Raw genomic sequence first — 13,714 nt, forward strand, 5'->3', positions numbered from 1 at the left:
GGTGGAGTCATAGTGTAGACACTCTTTAAATGTAAATAAATAACACCGACCAAAGGGAACTTATGTAAGGCCAACAAAAAGAGCTTCCCGTGAAGCACAGTTCCGGTGTCTGCTTGAATGGTTCTCCCTCAATGGAGAGCTGGCATTTGTGCCGATGGTGAAATGAGTATTATCACAGGGGTTGTTCAAGGCCTTATCTGTGAGGGAATTCAATATTTAGTCGTGTGTGTGTGTGTGTGTGTGTGTGTGTGTGTGTGTGTGTGTGTGTGTGTGTGTGTGTGTGTGTGTGTGTGTGTGTGTGTGTGTGTGTGTGTGTGTGTGTGTGTGTGTGTGTGTGTGTGTGTGTGTGCGCGTGTGCGCGTGCGCGCGTGCGCGCGTGCGCGCGCAATACTTTAAATGGACCCTTATTTGTGTGTGTTATTCTTAATCTACAGGTGCTGGTCATAAAATTTTAATATCCTATATCCATATTCATTCCGTACAGACTGATATATTTCAAGTGTTTATTTCTTTTAATGTTGATGATTATAACTGACAACTAATGAAAACCCCAAATTCAGTATCTCAGTAAATTAGAATATTGTGAAAAGGTTCAATATTGAAGACACCTGGTGCCACACTCTAATCAGCTAATTAGCTCAAAACACCTGCAAAGGCCTTTAAATGGTCTCTCAGTCTAGTTCTGTAGGCAACACAATCATGGGGAAGACTGCTGACTTGACAGCTGTCCAAAAGACGACCATTGACACCTTGCACAAGGAGGGCAAGACACAAAAGGTCATGGCTAAAGAGGCTGTCTGTTCACAGAGCTCTGTGTCCAAGCACATTAATAGAGAGGCGAAGGGAAGGAAAAGATGTGGTAGAAAAAAGTGTACAAGCAATAAGGATTACCGCACCCTGGAGATGATTGTGAAACAAAACCCATTCAAAAATATGTGGGAGATTCATAAAGAGTGGACTGCAGCTGGACTCAGTGCTTCAAGAACCACCACGCACAGACGTATGCAAGACATGGGTTTCAGCTGTCGCATTCCTTGTGTCAAGCCACTCTTGAACAAGACACAGCGTCAGAAGCGTCCCGCCTGGGCTAAAGACAAAAAGGACTGGACTGCTGCTGAGTTATGTTCTCTAATGAAAGTAAATTTCGCATTTCCTTTGGAAATCAAGGTCCCAGAGTCTGGAGGAAGAGAGGTAAGGCACAGAATCCACGTTGCTTGAAGTCCAGTGTAAAGTTTCCACAGTCAGCGATGGTTTGGGGAGACATGTCATCTGCTGGTGTTAGTCCACTGTTTTCTGAGGTCCAAGGTCAACGCAGCCGTCTACCAGGAAGTTTTAGAGCACTTCCTGCTGCTGACCAACTTTATGGAGATGCAGATTTCATTTTCCAACAGGACTTGGCACCTGCACACAGTGCCAAAGCTACCAGTACCTGGTTTAAGGACCATGGTATCCCTGTTCTTAATTGGCCAGCAAACTCGCCTGACCTTAACCCTATAGAAAATCTATGGGGTATTGTGAAGAGAAAGATGCGATATAAGAGCTGAAGGCCACTATCAGAGCAACCTGGGCTCTCATAACACCTGAGCAGTGCCACAGACTGATCGACTCCATGCCACGCCGCATTGCTGCAGTAATTCAGGCAAAAGGAGCCCAAACTAAGTATTGAGTGCTCTACATGCTCAACTTTTCTTATTTTATAGTTGGCCAACATTTCTAAAAATCCTTTTTTTGTATTGGTCTCAAGTAATATTCTAATTTTCTGAGATACTGAATTTGGGATTTTCATTAGTTGTCAGTTATAATCACAATTAAAATAAATAAACATTTTAAATATATCAGTCTGTGTGTAATGAATTAATATAATATACAAGTTTCCCTTTTTGAATGGAATTACTGAAATAAATCAACTTTTTGATGATTTTCTAATTTTATGACCAGCACCTGTATGCTGTGTTAAAAAAAGAAGCGCATTTTCTTCCAAATCGTATTTTTTTCGGCCACTTCGATCTAGCCTCTTCAGTTCTGGAATCACACACCTACAGTATCTCACCACAGTGAGTACACCCCTCACATTTTTGTAAATATTTGATTATATCTGTTCATGTGACACTGAAGAAATGACACTTTGCTACAATGTAAAGTAGTGAGTGTAGAGCTTGTATAGCAGTGTAAATTTGCTGTCCCCTCAAAATAACACAACAGCCATTCATGTCTAAACCACTGGCAACAAAAATTAGTACACCCTTAAGTGAAAATGTCTCACTTTTGTGAGATACTGTATATAGTTAAGACCAAATCAGATCAAGTTTCTAATCTTTAGGGATTGCTGGGCCCTCCCAAGTAATTCTCTAATGGTTTTCAAATTTTTTGCACCTGTATGGTGCACCTGATTCTAATTTTAGCCATTTTATGTGATGTTAAAAGTGTGGTGTACTAACTTCTGTTTTTTGTAATCCTATACATTGGGTTATATTCATCAGTATATAGTATGGTTGATTTAAAAAAAAAAAAATCTAAAATATGTTAAAGTTTTCAGTGGGTGTACTTCCTTTCTCACCTAACTTTATTGACAGATACACAACAAATGGCAATTGAAACACCATCAATAGAAATGCTAACCAGAATAGTTATGCGACTTTGTAAAGATAATGACAATCAAGTGTAATTAATACAGAAAATGAATCTGACATTTTACTGCATATTTGAGCTCTCTATTAATAACACTACTTGGATCATAGGGACTTTTTCTGAAACTGCCTTGTATGAGTGGAGGTCCAAGATGGTAGGGAGATCTGTGGTGTACTGGGTTCTCCACACTACTACTTCAAAATATGAAAGCTTACATTCAGCTTGTGTCTGGGCGATTAACAGAATGTTTTAAACCTCCCCTTTTGAGATGGATGTGTAATGTGTTGTTTAAATGTGCATTCCTAAGCACAATCACTCTCATACATACATGAAATTTGAAGGGAGTGGTTTGGATGACAGAGGGCACCAATCGTTGCGTGGTAAAAGCCTTTTTCCCCCTCAATGGCTCTTTTACAATACAGTGGAACTTCCCATCGACTCATACCAATTCCGCCCCGTGAATGGTGGTGTGCTCATCCTTCCATAGGCTGCCGTCCCCAACCTACTTTGTTTAGGGAGTGGTTGCTGTCCTGGCGCCACACTTCCAGGTCACTGACCTCTTCCCTGTAGGCCATAATCCAAGTATTGAGCCCATCAGTGAGCGAACGGGCAGATGCGTTGGGCCAGTCTTCATTGTGAGGGAGTCAATTGTCTGGTTGATGAATCTTGGTCATTGGGTGATCCCTCATCATAACCCTGTGTCAGTTGCGATCATTCATGAATCCATTGGAATTACAACTCTGAACGCCCCTCCTTTTACGCTGATGGAGAGCCTCGCCACTTCCGGTGGCGCGTCCTAATGAAAATACCCCCGAAGATTTGACCTGGGCAGTAGAGGTCGACCCCGCCGCGTTCGGAACGCAGTCAGGGGGTGCTGGGTTCAAAATAACTTGTTTCCGAGATGCCTTCGTAAACAACACGTGTGGTGGGGTGAGTGATGGCAATGTGACTGACCTTTATCGACGTGGGTTCAGTTAAACTTGACCCAGGACCAATTATTTACACTCCCTTTTAGCACGCGTCCTGGAGATTCCTGTGTCCCACTCAGAGCTGGTCTCTTTGAATGGAGCCGCTGTGGGCAAAAGTCAAATACACAAACTGTATATATTAATTTAATCTTGTTTTTGGAATTTTGCTGCTAATTTCTAATATAACCACGATTTGAAGTCTTAAATGTGCATTAATTAATAAATTTTCCACTAAATTTGTCATAAGAAATGCAGCTGCAGGAAATGTAGACTACGTGGATTGTGGTGACTGGAAATTGTTGCTAAGAGGAAATGCATTTTCGTAAGGGAAATTCAAGTCTGAAATTGTTCATTTGAAATACACTGGAAACCCCAAGGTGATCAAATAAAGACAACCGGTTGGGAAAAAGACAGTGTTTGATTGAATGTAATATGTTACGCCATATTTCTGCGGTACTATTGTGCTAATCCAATGCCAGCTCTCACAATCTTATGTCCCTCACTACTGCAATGACATGGGACATTTGATGGCTTTGTTTTGGATGTGATTAAGAAACTCGTAAGGGAGACATTAAGTCCCGAAGCAGAAGAAAGGGCTCCCAATCCCTGTTTGTTCCGGTGTGGGGTGATACCCCAGTAGCCTCTCGGCCAGAAGGATTGTGGGGAGATTCAGGGAAAGTCACTACTTAGAAAAATGAGTATGTAAGGTACATAGAGGGAGAGAAAGAGAGGGCTATAATTGCCCTCTCTCCTTTTAGTCTCAAAGCACACACATTTTAAGAATCTCTATCCTTGTGGAGACACAAACGTTTCCATTCCACCCCTAACCTTAGCCTTAACCTAATTCCTAACCTTAGCCTTAAACCTAATTCCTAACCTTAGCTCTAAATATATATCCTAACCTTAGCCCTAGCCCTAATTGTGGAAATTGCTGTGAGAATAAATGTTTTGTGGAAACAGGCTGAAAGAAAAATCCTGAATGATAAAGTTGGAGCAGATGGGTGTTTAACATTGAAATGTTGATCTCTAAGTAGTAAATAGACACTTGTTAGTCTCAAGTTGCTTGCCTGCTTGATTTTCTGGAAATACTCTAGTGTTACCGACTTTGTTTCATTCAAGACAGCCTCTGGCTTCATTGCGAGGGTTGAAACAAACAATCCCTGTTGTAATGGAACGCCGAGGGCAAGAGAATGAATGAAACAGATTTGACAACTGAGCCTGGAGAGATATGGGCAGGATGGAATCATGCCTCGACGGTGGCAAATCAACATGCCAACGTAGGACACTGTGCCCGCGTGCCATTTCACTGAACGCCATGCGATTAGACCGAGTGTGTTTTAGTGTGTGCGCAGATCTGTGCCAGCTTGCTCACATTCATTTGTTTGTGTGTGCGTGTATGGGTCAGGGGACGTGTTCATGAACAAACAGATTGATGACTGTCATCTGAGAAGGAGGGACCACATTGAGAGACAGTCATTTCCACTGGCCATTTGGAACGGATGATTACCACCAGAGACATGTTGAAAGTACGTATCAACAAACTGACAAGGAAAGATCTACTGTAGAGCAGTGGAGTCACATCGAACCACACTGTTGCTTGGCGCGTATGGAGACATTTTAACAGGCGCTTCAGATTCAGAGCCAAGAATAATGTATTTGCTCCCACGGGAGATGTGTAACTTTAACCAGAGCTGGATGAACGAAAGATGAGAGAGGAGAGTGATGTGGATGTTGACCCAACTGTGACACAAGCACCAGGGTAAATGCCTTCTACACGTGTTGTTTACTAAGAACTCTGGGAAATGTACAGACTGTTTTAGAATTGGGACGGTCTTAAAGGTGAAATGCAACATCGCCTCAAGACGGTTTGGGAGTAGTCGAGAAACTGAATACTAATGAGCGGAACATGTGCGCCTCCTTGCCCGAGCGCTGAACGCACGGTGGTAAAGAGCTATGTTGAAACCGCTATTTCATTTTGGAATTGGTTAAAATTCGGTTAAGGTGAATGGCTGGGTTAGGGTGTAAGGTTTGACTAGGGTCAGTTTTAAATCCTAGTGGGTCGGTTTGCCAGTGAAACAGAGTCTGTATTAGCCTTCCCATTACCCTACCTATTATGCATAGAGGTTATACCTGATTGGATGTTTATGTACCGTGGGGTGTGTCTTGTGAAAGGGGACCTTAAATTACCCCCTGGAGGGTTCGATATGCACTCCTACTGCTCATTCCATGTCCAGTCTATGTCTGCCAAAATCAACAACAGTAAAAATAACACATGGTTCATTATTGGACAGAAACATTGTCATGTGTCATTTTTTCACACAGGATATTATTTAAATGAAGTACTCATCCATTTCATAATCCTTAGCGGCTGTGGGTGTATGGACATGTTGATCAATATGATGATGCAACCTATGTCGGTGGCTCATTAACCTCGCCACCACGGGTTGTGAGCCTGGCACGACAAACATTCAAGGATGACCTGAGTAAATAATTTGGAGCTTTACTTTAAATGCTATTTGATGCCGAAACCAACTGTGGACCATATGGCTCATCAATTCCGCACCCCCTCGATTGTGCCGGAAATTCATCCATCCATACTTCCGATCTGGACTAGGTTTAAATAGATTCTGGACTCAGCCCACATGTATTTATTAATGATTACAATTTGTACTCTTCATATGTTCACCCAGCACAGCCAGAAGTGGACTGGTAACCCCTCTGAGCCTGGTTCCTCTCTAGGTTTCTTCCTAAGTTTTGGCCTTCTTAGGGAGTTTTTCCTAGCCACTGAAATTGCGATTAATTGATTGATTGATTGATTCAAGTCAAACGACCAGTAATCTTTCTCATACACATTCCAACAACATGCTGGCATTCATACTTTGAAATGTTAAGTAAACGTCTCTGTGATTAATTATAAGTAACCTAAAACAAATCTTTATATGGAGAAAAGGTAAAAAAATCATGAATTTTTTCTGTTCATACATCTGATGTTTCGGTAATGAGATGGCCAAATAGAGTAATGTCGGTATTTTAGAAATCTGAAGTGAGTAGATGAACTTGCGCAATTAAAGACAACTCCTTTGAAACAACAGTTCCCAATCGAGGATACTAAGACCCACTAATGGGTACCAATGGGAACACAAGCTTACAGGTATAACCCACATTTTTGTTTCAATCTCTTATCTTCTATGGGTAATATTAATATGGGTAAAACTCTGGGTCCAACTGCTTTACTAAACATGGGTACTATCATTTTTTTTTAAAAATGCTATGAACTGGCTCTAAAGTTATGCAATCTCAAATTGAATGTTAAAAAGATGTTGTTACATAGTATTGGGCATTAGTGGGGGGTTGTTATTTGGGCCATACACCATGGCTAAGGGTTTTTCTTAGGCACAATAGAACCCATAATTTATAAACTGGAGGGTGTGAGCCCTGCATGCTGATACGTTGAAAGCTGTGCTGTATCTCATCATACAGTAGGGGCATGATTATTTGCTTGGTAACCATTGATAATATCAATAAGGAACATAAACATATTTATAATAAACCACACCCCTCATGTACTTACCCAAGAGAAAGCAACTTAACATAAAGTAAAGGCCAGGAATCAATATGTAACATTTGTTCATACTTAAATGTGTACATTGTTTTTTTTAATTTTATTTACTGATACATAATTTTTTGGAAACACTCCCATCCTCTTTCCATCCTTTAGCCTGATTGCATAACTGTTTCCATTTGTGTTCTGCGGCCATACTGTCCCATTCCTGCTGATTTAACAGTCCTGTTGTGGGTCGAGACAGAAGGCTCTAGCTTGTGCAGATGGAGAAGCAGCCTACTCACTGAAACAATCGGCATGTTTTAAGCACGCATGGTCCAGATGTACTTACAGATGCCATATCTTAATTTAGACAGGTTTTACAGAACAGAACATTTATCCTGCAACAACAGGAAAATATAGGCAGTGTAATTGTCAGCCTTTCTTTTTTTTTATTGTAGGGTTTGATGTAGGAATACAGTCGCGTGTTGCAACGTGCTTGTGATGTCGACAGCAGTGCTGCAGTGACCCCATGCATCAACAGTTAAAGCTTTCCCATGGTCCCTGTCAAAAAGGGTATAAACTACAATTTCCTTCGCAGACCTTTCTAATCCGACCTTGCACAGATGCTACTTCCCATTGCTGCAAATGAAATTGAAACGAGGTCGCTTACTAGACATTTGACAGTTCCAGTGACCTCCCCCCCCCCACCCACACCCACAATACTTTTTTGTAAAAGCACCATCATTAAGCTGCACTTGGCTGACCCATGTCTGGCACAATGGAACCAAACGAGTAGTCCCGAAAGTGCAAACCCCATCCACCTGGCACTTCCAGTCAAACGCCTCAACATGTTCAGCAGGAAATCCACATAATTTGAACTCAGGTCTGCCAATGCTCCAGTTCTGTTTGGGCTGACCACAGTAGGAGGGAAGTACAAACAGGTCTGGGACCAGGCTAACATCTGCCCTCACATGCTTCTCAAGCGTTCCCTGGTTGTTTCCCATGGTAGGCCTGGCTGAGGGAGCTGGCTGAAGCATTGGCATCCCTCTCTTCTGGAGGAAGGGGACAGTTTGCATGTAAAGCCCAGCTGTCCCAATGAAAACAAATCCAGTGTCCCCAGTGGGTCAGGGTGAAGAGAGACCGTACTGCACTCCTGGAAACAATCTGCCTTCATACATTTGCTTCTGTGCCAAAATGCGACGGAAAAACAAGGAGCTAAGAGACTGAATGTTATTTATAACAAAGGATACCTGGAGGAAGTTGGATCTCTGAAATTGAAATAAATGACCTTTCCTTCAGCCAAATAATTTTTAACATGACCCTAACTGAACACTTGGGGGAAAAAACTATGACCCTCCGGTATACCTTAATCAGGTTTAACTATGCTCACACAGATGGTAAGACCCTCCCGTATACCTTAATAAGGTTTAACTATGCTCACAGAGATGATATGACCCTCCCGTATACCTTAATCAGGTTTAACTATGCTCACAGAGATATGACCCTCCCGTATACCCTAATCAGGTTTAACTATGCCCACGCCGATGATATGACCCTCCCGTATACCTTAATCAGATTTAACTATGCTCACGCAAATTATATGACCCTCCCGTATACCTTAATCAGGTTTAACTATGCTCACGCAAATTATATGACCCTCCCGTATACCTTAATCAGGTTTAACTATGCCCACGCAAATGATATGACCCTCCCGTATACCTTAATCAGGTTTAACTATGCCCACGCAAATGATATGACCCTCCCGTATACCTTAATCAGGTTTAACTATGCCCACGCCGATGATATGACCCTCCCGTATACCTTAATCAGATTTAACTATGCTCACGCAAATGATATGACCCTCCCGTATACCTTAATAAGGTTTAACTATGCCCACGCCGTTGATATGACCCTCCCGTATACCTTAATCAGGTTTAACTATGCTCACACAGATGATATGACCCTCCCGTATACCTTAATCAGGTTTAACTATGCTCACACAGATGATATGACCCTCCCGTATACCTTAATCAGGTTTAACTATGCTCACACAGATGATATGACCCTCCCGTATACCTTAATCAGGTTTAACTATGCTCACACAGATGATATGCTGGTTAGCTCAGTTACTGGCCATGTCAAGTTATTTTTTTTCTCAATACTTCATAGCTTGCTGAATATTCATATTTGTGTGTTTGCTAAGATATTTTGGTATAGTATACAGGCAAATGTGAGTCCATTTATCTTCCAACAATTTTTTTCCCATGGTTATATTTGAAAACATTGCCTGCTTATGGGACAGCACGCTGTTCACTGGAAGTTTTTGCCCGTTCCAGGGAGACCAGATCTAGATTCACAAATTAAGAGTCTCTTCTAGGCACAAATAAGATGAAAAATAAGCTATTGATCCTATGTGGCTAAATTTGAAGCCTAATCCTATTATTTTCTTACCGAAGGAATGTAAGACTGAAGCCTAAGTCTATGACTTTGATAAACATTGAAATTGATATTTAGCAATGTTTAGGGAAATTCCTATATTTCTGATTCTATAAGCAAATTAATTTAATGAAGTGCTCTAACAGAGTGGATGGGAAAAGATATAACATTTGAATCTCAATACAGGTTTGTGTGTTATTTTGTCGGATTCCTTCAGAGTTGGGCCAGCTTTACAGTAAAACACTTGAATCCAGCTAATTCTGAGGTCAATAATGGTCAATAATATGATGTATAGCTTATACTGTTTCACTGATATTTATTCTATCACGGCATTTATGCGATCTGCTACCACCAAATAGTGCATGACAACCAAACATAGTTTAGGAATCCTTTTGTAATGAAACATGAACCAACTCCCAAGTTACCCCCCCCCCCTGACTTCACTGACCATGGGTGTGTCTAGTCATGGTTTAGGGCCTGTCTGACCAGTCTAATTCAGCTCCTCCATACCTGCCCAACCTCCACCCAGTGTGTCTGATCACATGCCACCACTGAAATGTCTGAATACAGGTTCTAAGGTCATGCCTCAACCTCCCTATTTTGACCCATGAGTAGATCACTCTGTCTTATAGTACGTGCCAGGAAGCATAGATTGGAATTTCGATACTAGTCTTGGGATCTTCAGGTTAGCTATCAAACCCAATCTTGCCTGACTGATAAATCATCAAGATGCATCCTCTCACAGAATGGGCTTAACTAAAACAGAACATTTATGTAGCTGGTTTGTTCATGCCTACAATCATGTATTCTAAGACATAGAATTATTCAGTTACCCTAGTATATTATGAATCACAAATGTGAGATTACATTTAGTATGAAAGACATTTAACAAAATCTTCCACAGTATTAAAGTAATTTGTTCCTTGTTATATTCTGGATCACACGATCAGTCTTAACAGCATGAAATTGACCGCAAGGACAGGAATATCATTTTTCTTAAGTACATTAGCTTCACTTATGCTAAACTGTAGCTGAGATTTGATATAAGATTTTTTACAACAATGTCTTTCTTTTTTCCACTCTCCCATGAAGGCCACTTTTGTGAATCACCTGGGAAGTTGTTGCAGTACGCCCAGCGTCTCGCAGTTCAGGCGTGGAAGACCGTTACTCCTTCAGAGTTGCTGTAGGCCTAACCTGATGGGTGCCCTTCTCACCCAGACACTCCATTTCAGAGGACGCCACGTTCCAGACAGATTCACAGTTGTCTCCTATTCATTGACTTGTGCTCTGGGGGATATTCGAGATGGAAAAACTCTTGATTAAATCCATTCTGATAAAAAATTAAAAGAAGCTTGGCCAAGTACCTCCAAGGATGATACCAATAGTTTGGTGATGTCAATGGGTCACAGACTCACTGCTGTTTTCTGCACGCAAGGGGTTTCCAACTAGATTCCTGCTTTTTTACTTCTTACATTTGTTTTAATTTGAATTGTCCCAATACTTATACTGTCATTAAATGGAGTGTTGGAACCCTGAAATTGTTGTTGTTCTTAGTTGGTAAAACTTTTGTGTTGAAACGAACAGAAATGAAAGGTGATGTTCTGTACTTTCCCCCATATTCATCTTTTAATCGTACTTTTATATGCCTTGAGGAAGAATAGCAGATCTGACTTCACAATCCACATTCTTATGAAGGGTCCTATATCTTTCCGTATTCCGTATAAATGTTGACACAATGTTTGGGGAATCATTAGAGGTGTAAACTGACCCCTCAGGGTACAACTTAAAAAAAGAAACCTATTTACATATTTACAACTTCAAATAATAAAATTCAACACCACCTCCAGTAAGGTTTGGGTGTGTTCATTGTTTTAATCCTGTATGCGTATGTTTTTATTGTACTCTTTTGCTTCAAATGTTGGGCGTGTATGGGGATTTTGTTGAAATTCCTGCTTTAAGGGGGTTAATTGAATTATGTTTCTACTCTTCTACAAATGTATTTACCAGATATGTTGTTCCTCCTTTCCCTAATTCAGGGTACTGTGTTTCTACCCTTCTACAAATGTATTTACCAGACATGTTGTTTTTCCTTTCCCTAATTCAGGGGACTGTTTTTCTACTCTTCTACAAATGTATTTACCAGACATGTTGTTCCTCCTTTCCCTAATTCAGGGTACTGTGTTTCTACTCTTCTGCAAATGTATTTACCAGACATGTTGTTCCTCCATTCCCTAATTCAGGGTACTGTGTTTCTACTCTTCTGCAAATGTATTTACCAGACATGTTGTTCCTCCATTCCCCAATTCAGGGTACTGTGTTTCTACTCTTCTACAAATGTATTTACCAGACATGTTGTTCTGTGGTCTCACTATATTACATCCCATCACTGTTGCTTTGAGTATACTGAATCACATGCCATGTTTTACTGAAGAAATTGTACGCAAGCATTTTTTTAAATCATGGCTGTGCTGCAGTCATATTTACGAGGCAATATCTGATCACCACAATAAAAACTGGTTCCAGGTTTAACTTTGGTGCTGTATGAGTGCTGTGCAGAAATACAGTATACAACTTACTTTGTACATTATTCAACAAAATACTTTTTAACAGTCCTTAGAGAAATGACATCTTGTATAGTGCTCATTAAAATAGTAATACTCTGTATGCTTTGCAGTAGATTTTTAACAAATCACCAATATTTTTTTGTCTCTTTGACGTTTAAAGATATGCTGCATTGATGGTTCGTATGGACATTATATAACATTACTAAATTTGTCTATCTGCATGCAAACATACATTTTTGCCCATGGGTGTTGGGAGAAATATATGTTGCCCTTTCTGTTCAATAGTCAGGACAATATTGTGGTCCATTTTGGCGATACCTTCTGGTTTACGGACAACCCCAGTGAACAACAGCCTGCATATATGGAAGGCTCCTAATACTGTGTGCATTGCGCCGTAGGGTTAGTGAATAGTTATCAACATCAAGTTGATCAGTAGAGCGGTGCTTACCTGATACGTGTCTGGTGTAACACTAAGCCTTTCATCTGATGACATCCTTAAGTGGAGCCTTGATCTTCTCCGGTTGCCTGTCCTTTAGCCCGAACATGGAAAAATGTTCCTCTTCTCTTTCAGTTGTTCGGCTCTTGAGCGCTTGTCTTCCCATAGTTGTGTTGATGTCCCTCATTTCTTTCAGAAACAGGAAAAAAGAAAATGTAATATGTCATTCCACAATTCTGCTGTTCTACGTACCTAAATCAGGTTTTGTACTTACCTTTTCCTTCCTGCAGGGAAGAGTGTTTCCTGTTCTTCTACACTACCATTCCAAACTTTGGGCTCACTTAGAAATGTCCTTGTTTTTGAAAGAAAATTAAAATAACATTGAATTGATCAGAAATACAGTGTATACTTTGTTAATGTTGTAAATTACTATAAAAATAACTACGATTATTTTTAAAACAAGAAACATATGTATGGTGTAACAAAAGAAAGAACCACAGACAAATAAATTGACATCTCCCTTTTCATTCTCTCCCTGGAAAGGCCAGCCACTTCAGCGGACAGCCCTCAGAGACATGTTTATTTGCTATACCGGATAAAAGAAACTATAACGATGGCCGTGAAGAATAGTCTAGTAATCCTTATGTCCAGGGGCCATGTGTAGAGGCATACAGGGGGTGAAGTCCTGGGTCCTAAATCTGAATGGGGCCCTTCAGACAGAGCAAAAAAAGAAATGTTACTTTTTTCATTCAGGCAAAGAAAAAAAATAAATGTGACCATACACAGGTCTGGAGCACAGACCCATAAGGGGCTTAAGGGGCAGTTACAATTTAAAAAGTAGATTTCTTACAGTTAAATAGTCCTTACACTTCTGTCATTGAAAAAGTATGCTTGCATGAGTATACAATATCTAAGCCCTGTGGCCTGTGATTTCTAAATCCGCCCTGCTCGCAGAAGTCATCTCTCACTGTAATTATTCATTGTTGCCTGTCGATGTTTAGTAGCGCCTGCTGGCTACATTGTTTATACGCACTGTATCTCTGCTTAAAGCCAACATAAGCCATTTTTGTAATCTCTGGCTGAACAAGGGACAAAATTGCTGGATGACGCAATTGATCTAATCTCCGTACAGTAGCAA

At 40.7% G+C, this 13,714-nt stretch overlaps 1 long non-coding RNA gene across 1 annotated transcript; it reads right to left on the bottom strand.

The window, feature by feature from the left end:
- Positions 1-3,329: 3,329 nt before the first annotated feature.
- LOC109616275 lies at positions 3,330-12,927 on the bottom strand. The gene is made up of 3 exons (XR_004576413.1): positions 12,851-12,927; positions 12,589-12,765; positions 3,330-3,700 (listed from the first exon to the last, which is right to left on the bottom strand). It is a non-coding gene; the product is annotated as an uncharacterized LOC109616275 (long non-coding RNA).
- Between the last annotated feature and the right edge of the window lie 787 nt (positions 12,928-13,714).

This window comes from Esox lucius, chromosome 11, assembly GCF_011004845.1.
Source record: "Esox lucius isolate fEsoLuc1 chromosome 11, fEsoLuc1.pri, whole genome shotgun sequence".
Lineage (NCBI taxonomy): Eukaryota > Metazoa > Chordata > Actinopteri > Esociformes > Esocidae > Esox > Esox lucius.